The sequence below is a fragment of the Diadema setosum genome, chromosome 16 (genome assembly GCF_964275005.1).
Source record: "Diadema setosum chromosome 16, eeDiaSeto1, whole genome shotgun sequence".
NCBI lineage: Eukaryota > Metazoa > Echinodermata > Echinoidea > Diadematoida > Diadematidae > Diadema > Diadema setosum.
Genome location: NC_092700.1, coordinates 10,107,390 through 10,118,775, shown reverse-complemented (window position 1 = coordinate 10,118,775; position 11,386 = coordinate 10,107,390).

Genomic DNA, 11,386 nt, shown 5'->3' with positions numbered 1-11,386 from the left:
ATGCCTTAATTGGCAGACTACGAGATAATTAGAAATATGAAATATTAAAGATCATATGATTCTAAGATGAATTCAGATTTTTCTTATGAAAGTCGGTTTTGAAATATCTAAGATATCCAAAGAATTTGATAAAGCAAAACAAAGTGATCCTAATTAAGGGTGGTACACATGCTCTTTTTATTGTTTTGTTTTGGATATCTCAGCCGTTTCAAAAACGATTTAGAAAATCAAATTAACTCTGAATACCTTTTAGAATTGTATGTGCCTTCATATTTAATAAGAGAATACTCATTTCCTCACAAAAAAAAAAAAAAAACCTGAAGCGTCATCTCAACCAAAACTGCTATCATCTCTTTAATGTCTGACACCCAAACAAGGCAGTCGTGTTGGATTTTTCTTGTCTCGAAGTCAGTATCGTACAAACACACCAAATGGCGCCTACGCAGTCGACGTCAGAATGACGCACCCATGTTCAATGAATGCAGTGGTCATAGCTGTCACTAGAGATTGAGAGGTGGCGATGATACCGAGATGTTCCAATTTGCTGAAATCTGTCCGATTTTTTGCTCATGTTGTCGACACCTCTCGTTCGGTACACCGTCTTTCACAAGGTCTACGAACTGTCTGTTTTTTAAAAGGCCAATTTCTCTGAGGCGATTCCAGAGGCATCGACAGCGTGGACGCGGTATTCATTATCCACCGAGGTAGATAAACCTAAATCAAATTGGACACATTGCTGCAAAATCCAATAAGAAAAATTGTCTGGATGTGTCGAGCATTGGCTATTTCTTCAGGTCGCTTGTGATAGGGGCAGCAGCGATCATATTTGCTGCTCGGCGCAATAGCGAAGATGGGTTGAAGGCGCCATTGATTTGGCTTCATAATCGCGTAACTGCGACCCAATCGGGGGAGTGGTTCTCACCTCCGCGTCTCGAATCCATTACGTTAAATCGGACAGTCAACGCTGATCCGGTTGTGACAGGAATCTTATCTAACACCGAGGACGACACTACAGGCGGTCGGCAGCGCCAAGAGATTGGTAAATTCGGTTTAGAATGGATTTCTCCGCTTCAAGCGGGCATACCCCAGGCTCGCTTGATCCCATTATACGGGTAGTCTCGTGTCAAGAAAAAAAAAATATTGCTACAATCAGAAGTCAACTTTGGAACTATGAGACAACGTTTCACTTTTTCCTTTTATCTCAATGTAAACTGAAATTTGAAATGTCGTTGAGGTATAGACTGACAGTATGGACGAATGAGAAATTACCCGTATACGATAACTGTAAAGGCTAAGCTCTGTTACAGTTGACTATCATCGTATTTTTGACGTTTTCTTCGCAGTTTGATGATTGCATATTGATGACGTCAATTGACAGATGTTAATGTTTACGCAAGGACAAGTAATGTTAGGGGGAACTGCTGAGAATATAATTATGCTCATGTCTCCGTGGGAAAACTCTGAGCAAAACGTTTCGTCAAAAGACTTTAAGGTCGGAAAAGAGAAGAAAAAAAAAATGACTCGGATATCCCTTTAAGACGTCTATCCCGTGAAATACGATAAAGGGAAATCTGTTATTTCATTTTACGCAAGGCTATGAGGCATACGTTGAGCAGATTACTGTCAAATGCTAGCATGCGAAGCTTACAGGATTTACGATTCATTTCCACTTATTTTAACAACATAAGAGCAAACCTTACTCGGGTAGGAGAAATTCCTTTGACCGGTAAATAAATGAAACAAAAAGAGATTTGACATTTTGATATATATCTCTGCTGATAATATGTTCCACAAATTAATTTGCTTTGACCTTTTGTGATAGAATTTAGATCGGCCGTACACCTCTGCGCAATTGGTTTGATTCAGACGAAATTCACATCCCATCCAACCCTACCCTTTTGTCCCCTCTGTCCTTCGATTTCTTCTTCTTCTTCTTCTTCTTCTTCTTCTTCTTCTTCTTCTTCTTCTTCTTCTCCATCATCATCATCATCATCACCATCATCATCTTCTTCTTCTTCTTCTTCTAATTCTTCTTCTTCATCATAATCATCATCTTCTTCTTCTTCATCATCATCTTCATCATCATCTTTTTCTTCTTCTTCTCCATAATCATCATCATCATCATCTTCTTCTTCTTCTAATTCTTCTTCTTCTTCATCATCATCTTCTTCTGATTCTTTATCATCTTCATCATCATCTTCATCATCATCATAACCTTCTTCTTCATCATCTTTTTCTTCTTCTTCTAATTCTTCTTTGCCTACTCTCTTTACTTCTTCGTCAGCGTCTTCTTCTTCCGCTTGCTCTAAACACAGTCGCCTTTTTCTTCTACGTTCAATAGCCATGTGATTTCCAACGATGTGGCTTTGATACGGCATGTTTTACTTCCATCTAACACTGTATCCTAACGAGAGAACAGTTTTCTTGCCATAAAGGTGAATTCCAATGTGAGTTAGTCTGAAAGAAGGAGTAAAATTGTCTTTGCACAGATTACATCGAAAATTTGATCAAAATCGGACGGAAGATATGGAAGTTCTGAAATTTTGAAGTCTCGCTAATTTTGAATTATGAATGCCACTATGAATATGCAAATATTGAAGTGATGATCATCGCCTCACAACTTGCCATATAGTTTGTACATACAATTTATTGTAAAATGTTCCTTTTTTTTTTAAATTCAAACGCAGTTATGCCCCTTTCAAATAATATCGTTTGGTTGTATTTTTTCCTATTCAAAAAGCGTAGGCATTACAAAATAATTTTTCCTTGGTTACAATGTTATATTGATTTTGTGAAATTGTGTGTATTCAAATGTTTATTTGAAGTTGCATTTTTGTTGGCAATGAAATAAATGAAAGGAACTGAAATGAAACTGATTCTTGACATCATTTATCACCTGTCTATATAGAAGTTAGATATTGCAGAGGAATCAATCAATAAATTAGAAGATAATTATTCATACATCTCTCGCCCTCTAGTGCTCTATTTGTTTCTTTATATGGATTATCATGATATGAGAGACAGATAAACAAGCGCATAAAATTACCTATGTGCCATTTATTATATCAAGGAGTTGTAGAACAAGTAATATTAAAATGTAACTGAAGACGAGAAAAGAGAGTGGGAACAAATGCCTTAGGTTTTGTTAAACACAGGACAAAATGCAATGGAATTGTGATTAGAAAATAAAACATAATGCACTCGAAAAGAACAACAACAATGAAATGGTAAGTCAACATTTTAAATGTTGTCACTCCTCAAAACTTTTGCAAATGTTAAGCTTAACTCCAAAATATTAAAGGATTTACCATTACTGAGATGGTAGTGCACCATTTGAGTGCTACATTCAACAAATAACAAAATCTTAAAAGGAGTGACAACATTTAAAATGTTGATTTACCATTTCATTTTTTAAAGTGTAACAAGAGGGTCATATCATAGCTGTGCTATAGGATCATTCAGTTCCATCAACCTTGACGAACCAAATGATCCTTTCATGGTTATTTGCACAGCTTGAATTGCCAAGTAGCAATGGCCTCATCACGTACGCTTGGCAGTTGTCCATCGATTGTTTTGAAGTCCGGCAACATTATGAGATATTTAATGATTTTGGATGTAACGACAAGTTTTATAGGGGGTCTTACACAACTTTACATTATAATCTCAGTGCGTAAAGATTACGACAACGTGGCGACCAACCAATTTGTTATTTCTTTGTTTTTATTGTATCACATTTCGATGACAATGTCTATTTGTTTTTATGTATCTGTTTTTGATCCCTGTATAGTACGTATAACATTGTCACACACACTCACGCACACACAGACAGACACATCCATACACATGATTATTATAACACATCAAATGAAAGTATGGACGGGGAATATATAGAGCGTACATTTACTAATTTCCCCCTTAAGTTTATGAAGCTTGCCTCCAGTCGCTTCAAAAACGAACTTTGAATAGTATAAATTACATGTAATCAACCCTCCATCTCCTTGCCCGTTATTCAGACTTCCCATTTTTACCGAACAATAGATACATTATACATAATAATGTCATCTCGCTTTTACCTATTCTCGTTGCGCGTGAATAGATTCATGAATTCTTTGCAGGCCTCCCGAACTAGTCATCGAATCTAGACCTCAGACTACTCATCAAATTTCTAAAATTAAGTGTTAATTATTGTCGTACAGGAGGTCCGGAAGTATTATAGCAGTGACAAACTGGATGTCATTATATCCTGCGGCCGCCACCTGTTTCGTCATGTGTCTGGCGCTTTCGGATTCGAAATCAAACGATTACATTTCCAAACACCTTACAGGCGCCATATTGGATCAGCTCTGTGATCACACATTATCCATACTGCTGTATTTAAATAAAAGTCCTCTTTGTTTTGTTTATTTTTCTATATTCGCGTGTGTTTTTTTATTGTTTTTGTTTTGTTGTTTTTTCTTTTGTCTGTAGAAAAATCGCCATACCCTCTCATTGTCTAGACAAGGTCTCCTCCGAAGCTGCAGGTATAAAGAGGTCTCTGCGCTAATTTCGTGACTCACTAATGACGTGTCTGTCGCAGTGCGCTAACTTGTATAAAGGTGCACACTATTGTGTGGGATACGTTACGACAGTATAGCTCTCCTCTCTCTCATTCACATACACATAATATCTTTCAGAAAAAATGTTCCAGGTTTGGAATATGTGACCTAGGGCGGTCAAATCCCAAAGACATCTTGTCATTGTATGTTTGACGGCATCAGCAATTTGGATGTGTATCAAAAGAAAGCACAGAAAATGTTTTGTGAATAAATTGTAACATATCGCCGAAATTCATTCATTCATTTTAGTTATTCAGTCACTCATTCAGTCACTCATTTTATTTACACATGGGCATGCGCTTCAGTTAACCCTACTGAAATTCATTCATTCATTTAGTTATTTAGTCACTCATTCAGTCACTCATTTTATTTACACATGGGCATGCGCTTCAGTTAACCCTACTGGACAGGACACAGTGTCCCACAGTGTGTTCACAGTGTGCCACATAGTCGACAATGTGAAAACGCTCGAATTTAACAGTGTGAAGAGATTTCACACTGTGTTCACACTGTCACCGCGACTGTTTACACACTGTGTTTCTCATACTGTGGAACACTGTGTTCTTTCTAGCAGGGAATGCTTTTCTTCCACAAGTCCGTGAATCGTAGAAATAGTTCCACAACATGATAGACAAACATACAGGAACGTACATACAAATCCTTGGAAAATATACAACCAACAACGAAAAGCAACCTCAACATTTTGAGATTGCAGGATACAAATCACCCCTACCTCCTACACAAACATTTTCTCCGGAGAATGCCTTATTGTTGCGATGGTGTTATGTTTCGTTCTACAGTATGTATTGAGGCCCCTCGTTTTGCCCACACGCTTTGCAGCGAGAAGGCAATAAGTGTCCATTTGATGTCGTTTGACGCATTTTTTTCTGGACGCACGGGAGATCCGATACGACATCACAGTACAAGTTACCTGAAAATTATAGGGCAGGCTATCGAAGACTTGTCTTTCTCTTGATGGCTCTGCAATCTTTTTTCTTTTTTTTCTTTTTTTTTTTACTGACTTCTGGCACCTTTGAGTGTCGAACCAGCAATATGGAATATCATCTTACAGCATACATATGCTTGTGTATTGTGCGTTTGTATAATAATATTTATGATTCACAGCAGAAATTAACTCTACTTACTCAAGAAAATGTGGTACGTGTGTGTGTGTGTGTGTAATTGGCATAGGAGTATATTTTCATTGCGTAAAATGTGTGTAACTTGTGGAAAAAGTAGGTATGGTGCTTGTTCTGGCATGATATGCATGGGGATCCTTGACCTGGCTAGACACCCTTCCCTACGCTATACATAGGAGATGTGCTCTGCTGGACATTTGTTTAATCATGGTGATTATTTCTTTTTTTTTTATAATAAATGTAGTAATATTGATCATGATGATGATGATGATGATGATGATGATGATGATAGCAATAGTAGTAGTGGTAGTAATAGTGATAATAGTAATGATGATGATGATAATGATAATAACAATAATAATAATAATAATGATATCAATAATGGTAATAATGATGAAAATAGAAATAAGAGTAGTACTCGTCATCATCTTTTAACTCTTTTGCTTTACTTTTTTCCCTCTTCCATATTGACAGTTATTTATTTGTAAATTTAGTGATTTTCTGTGATTGTTAAACAATAAAACATACAGTTGTAAAAAAAAGCTTTATATTGATAGTCTTTTCTAATCATGCTGGAATCTCGTAAGAACAAGGAAACGGCGCTACATGGCACGACATATAAATCATAACATGTCCCCCATCTGAAACACCTAAAAGTGCATCGAGGAAGAAAATAATCGCAAAAGCACACAGAAAGGGAAAGGAAAGTGCAATCGGTTGCCGTGACGATTGCGCAGACGATGTCGTGTCTCTGACAGCACGCTGTCATCAATTCGTCTCATAATAACATGCCAGGGTGGCGGGGAAACGCGTTCCAAAAAGGTTCCCCTCGAAATGACAGGTGGGAAACATCTTGAGACCTACTCGCCTCAATTCCTGCATGATTTGCATCAATTTCCACTACCACTGCTAAACTATTCATGTTACCATTTATAACAGTCCGACCTATTGAATCCCTCGTCTGTGTGGCTATACCCAGCGTCGGCGCGCTATTACCTTAATCATCCACCATGTACAAACAAAGAAAAACGAACAAAGAGATGATTGGAAATACCGACACACAAACACACACACACACAAGACACACACTCACATACAAACATACACATACTCTCACACGCTTGCATAAACATACACGAAGAGATAAACAGGAATTGCAGAAAACACAAACATTAATACTTTAGATGGTAGATTTATATGAAAATGTTCAACTTATCATTTAGTCACTACTTCAAAAACCAGAGCTCTTAGATAAGGAAATTGCTCCTGAAAGCAAACAAGTCACAATTACATTATAGGCTGTGTTTTCCTCTTCTTCTTCTTCTTCTTCTTCTTCTTCTTCTTCTTCTTCTTCTTCTTCTTCTTCTTCTTCTTCTTCTTCTAAACCTAGCATAATCACCCTTGTCCTAGATATTCGCTTTCGTGCTGGTAGGTTCACTGCTCGTGTAATTAGGCATTACTCATCACTGTTGCTAAAATTATCATAATTGCTACAACCTTTACGGCTGTTTGTGGTTTCAAATTCTTTACGACATAGCGGTCAAGAACGCACGAGACTTTGAACAATACTCAAAGGCCGCCAGTATTTTCTCTTTAATTTTATGACCATCCCCCCCCCCAAATATTGCTGTTTGGAAGTGGAGCGAGTTCAAACAGAATACCACTGGAATAAAATGACTATTTAAACTATGACATAAAATGTCTCTCTACCTCGACCTCCTTCTCTTTCTTTTTCCTTTTCTCTATCTTTCTCACAATCCTCTCACCTTTCGGTGTCTCGCTGCCCCCTTAAATTGTGATTCCGCGCCATTATCAAAATGTCGAGGCAATTCAACAAAAGTTTAAGCGTTATATCTTCTGTTTTTACATTCTTCTGGGCGGTAATTTTCGGCGTTAAGTACCTGGAAATCGACGGATACGAATGGCTAATTTCTACAAATAAGCGCAAATAGTATCCACGAATGAACGAGTCTAAATGTCTGTCAAAGCGACGTCTTGCGAAAGGTGCACTGCAGGTGTAATCCACGGCATGCCAATTCAAAAAGGAATGGCATCGGTTCGAAAAAGATGATAAAAGATGTACGCTAGAACTGTGTAGAGGAGATAACACCGTTTTGTCTTCTTCTTGCAGCGGTTAATTGGTTCAACACTGATGACTGTATAAATTTTCTCTCCCCCAGTCTGATGTTATTCGCTAATTATGGTATATACCTGCATCACTGATCTGCTTCTATGTTTAATGGGGAAATCAGGGGAAATAAAAGTTAGCCTTAAATATTGTTAAAAGAAAACAAAATAAAGTGGTAACACGACAGTGAGAGTTTGATCGAATTTGATGAAAATTAAGAAAGATATGAAATTGTGAATTTCCCCTAGTTTTCATGAAACAGGTCGTCAGCAGCTGTTTTGAACAGTCAGTAATATGAAGTAGAAAATCCATGACGTCATTTTCCGGCAATTTGCTTCACAGTATGTGCATAAAACCATGAACTTTCCAGTTTCTTGATCAAACACAATTGATATGTTTCACACATTTAGACCAGAAAATTAAATGTTCACCATTTTTGGTACACAATCAATGGAAAACAGCAAGGTGATGACGTCATCAGCTCACTTATTTGCGTATCATATCAACTGTTCAAGAAGTGTTGCACAAAAATTACAGCGAATCATTGACATTTCATAACTTCCTTTCTTTCGACCAGATTTTGATTAAATTTTCAATGTTGTGCTTGTCATATTTTACTCATTGTTTTCAGTCTTAACTCTTAGCTTAGTGGTCTGGAATTCCCCATTAAATAGAGTTGGGACTCGCAAAAGAGGCGGAATCGTGTCTAATGCTTGAGCTGCTTCAAGCACTATCTTGCCTGTAAGCATGTAAATTTAACATTGTTTTCTTTTCTTTTTTCATTTTGTCGATTTGAAGCGTGAGAGACCTTTAAGATATCATTTTATTTTCTACCTTATACTCTCTCTCTCTCTCTCTCTCTCTCTGCGCCTAACAAGATCATCCACTGAACGACTTTAAGGAACATATTGGAATCTCCTTTACGTTGATTGAATTATTTTCTTCGGAACGTGGGCCTTGTTGCATGCATCAAACACACTATCTTCACCAAATACCTGGGGGGTGCGTACACACAAACACACACACACACCTATCGTATCATACAACCTAGGCCCTGGAAACTCTTTCTGCGATCTGCACTCAGCGTAATGTCTTCCCGCCGATGTCAGTGAATTTGTTATCTTCGTGCCCGTTCAGAATATATCATATCACCTTCATTTCATTCATTAATGTGATCTTAATTGTTTTTACACTATTTGACAATATTGATCAAGTATGCCACTAGAATTTTGGAATGTTGTTTTACAGAGCTCTGTCTTAATAAACGGCGTCAAATGAAAAAAAAAATCATATCATGTTCAAGGTGGCTTCCAGAAATATCGTAGTAAAAACAACAACAACAACAAAAAAAAAAAACAGAGAATGGAAACATCTTTAATTTAAGTTGGAAGTTAAAAGAAAGAGAGATAATTGAAATTCTAAACCCCTCACAACAAACATTTTCTTATTCTTAGAGTAATGTATGCGGTACAGTATGTTGCAAATAGAACATTTCTATGAAGAATTATTGTTGGTTTCACTAGGTGCATGTTTAGACATTAATGTCATGTACATCATTTATCGTAGAGTGCACTTCATAAGAGATCATTGATTTACTGGTTTCTGACTACTGTTCATTTAAACATCCATCTTCATAGATGCAAAAGGAATGAAAATCTAGCTTAAACCTGCTTTGAGTGCGTGTATACCAAGTACCGATAAGAGTTACATTTAAAGGGATAATTTTCCCAGCTGGTCTCATTATTTCTATCTGCTGTAATCAGTCGTGTATGTGGTAATAACAATATTTAAACACTATAATGAATCTCCCTCCCGTCCCCTAAAAACGGCGGGATAAACGTATGACAGTTTTGATAGTAGAATGATCGGTAAAAGTTTTCTGTAGAATAAATGTAAATATATGTATTACATATATTCTTCCCGCCTGTTAACTCCCCTGCGAAGAGAAATGCCCGAATTATGTGATATGTATACTGATAAATTCATTTTCGCTAAGACAGCTGTATGCATCTCACTTCTGAAGTGTCTACAACAGGTGGACCGTATCTAGATTGAGACCTCCCTGATACCTAATTTCACTTTCCCAACCAGCAACCGGGCTGGACCGCTGCAGTGGTGCGCCTAATTGTTCGTGCAGTCATCGTATTAACAGAGGGGACACGCTTCAATCCACAAGTCTTGTTATTAATCACTTTTCAAGTGGGCGCCTTTCCCCCATGCATTGCACGCCGCGGCGGCGCTCCATGCAAGGAAGCCCCTTCTTCGCATCAGCACCCGATCTTTGCGAGGAAACCATCGTCCAAATTGGATCCACCCCACTATCTTGGAAAGAAATCGGTCGGTTAACCACTCTGCGGGCGCTCACATGCTGCAACAGTAACTAAATGTACATGGCTGAATGACAGATGCCACTTAATGTTCATGTATATTTGAGTGATGATTTAGCGAACCGCATCTATGCAAATTAGATGATATGTCATAATGGTTTCGCCTCGCAAGTCTCCCATCCACTCTTTATCGATTTCCTTAAAACGGAAATGAATTATTACTGGTGGTAGTGAAATCTTTATATAGTGTAATTAATCAACAATGAATTTTTGAGGGAAGGAGTAAAATACTAATGACGTTTGGCCAAAATTTGTGTATCACATGAACCTCCTATTTTAAGCATTCTGAGGCTGCGACGTCATCAACTCATTCATAATGTGTTTTGCGACTGAGTCGTCAACACATATGAACCTCTACGGTTCCGTAACATTCTCAAGAGCTTGCGTTGTATAGATAAAATCAAGACCTGTGAGGATCTGCTTATTTGAGTTGAATTTATTTTCTAGTGAATATACTTGAACATGAGATGGAGTTACACTTCATCATTTTGCAGGGTACTCACGTACACACACTCGAGTAGAGCACTGGTTGATGATGAAGTGACCTTGTCCTTGTCATAGTCCTTTCTTTCTGAATGTGTCGCCTGACGTCATGATATCAAAATTTCCACACATTTTAAAGTCCTCGACGGACTTTGAGATGCCCTCATCTCCTAGAGTAATTCACAAATTACTATGAAGCTATGCTTCTCTTGTGAATTCATCTTTTCCGTACAGAATTACGACATAAGATTGTATTGCTTACTTGTTTACTTATCTGAAAACCAAAGCTGATATTGACATTGTATCCATGTTTTGTTGAAACTTATGTGTAAGGTTATCAAAATATTATGTACTCATGTAAGCGTTGTGTATATTGCTTTATATTACTTTATAATTATGGAAACATAAAACATTTGAATTGTTTTGAAAAGGCACATTGGCAAACGTTGAAAATAAAATCCCCAAAGATACAGCGTTATTCCTTTCGCATCCAAGGATAACAATACTGTAGGAGAAAACAAACAAACAAACAAACAAAAACGTTATTCTTTTCCTGTTTCCTCAAGCGTGTGGTCTTCCCTTTGTACTTGAAATTATGTTATGTTTGTAAATATTTCTAAATATCTTTCTTTTTGCAGAGCTGATTTTCATTTA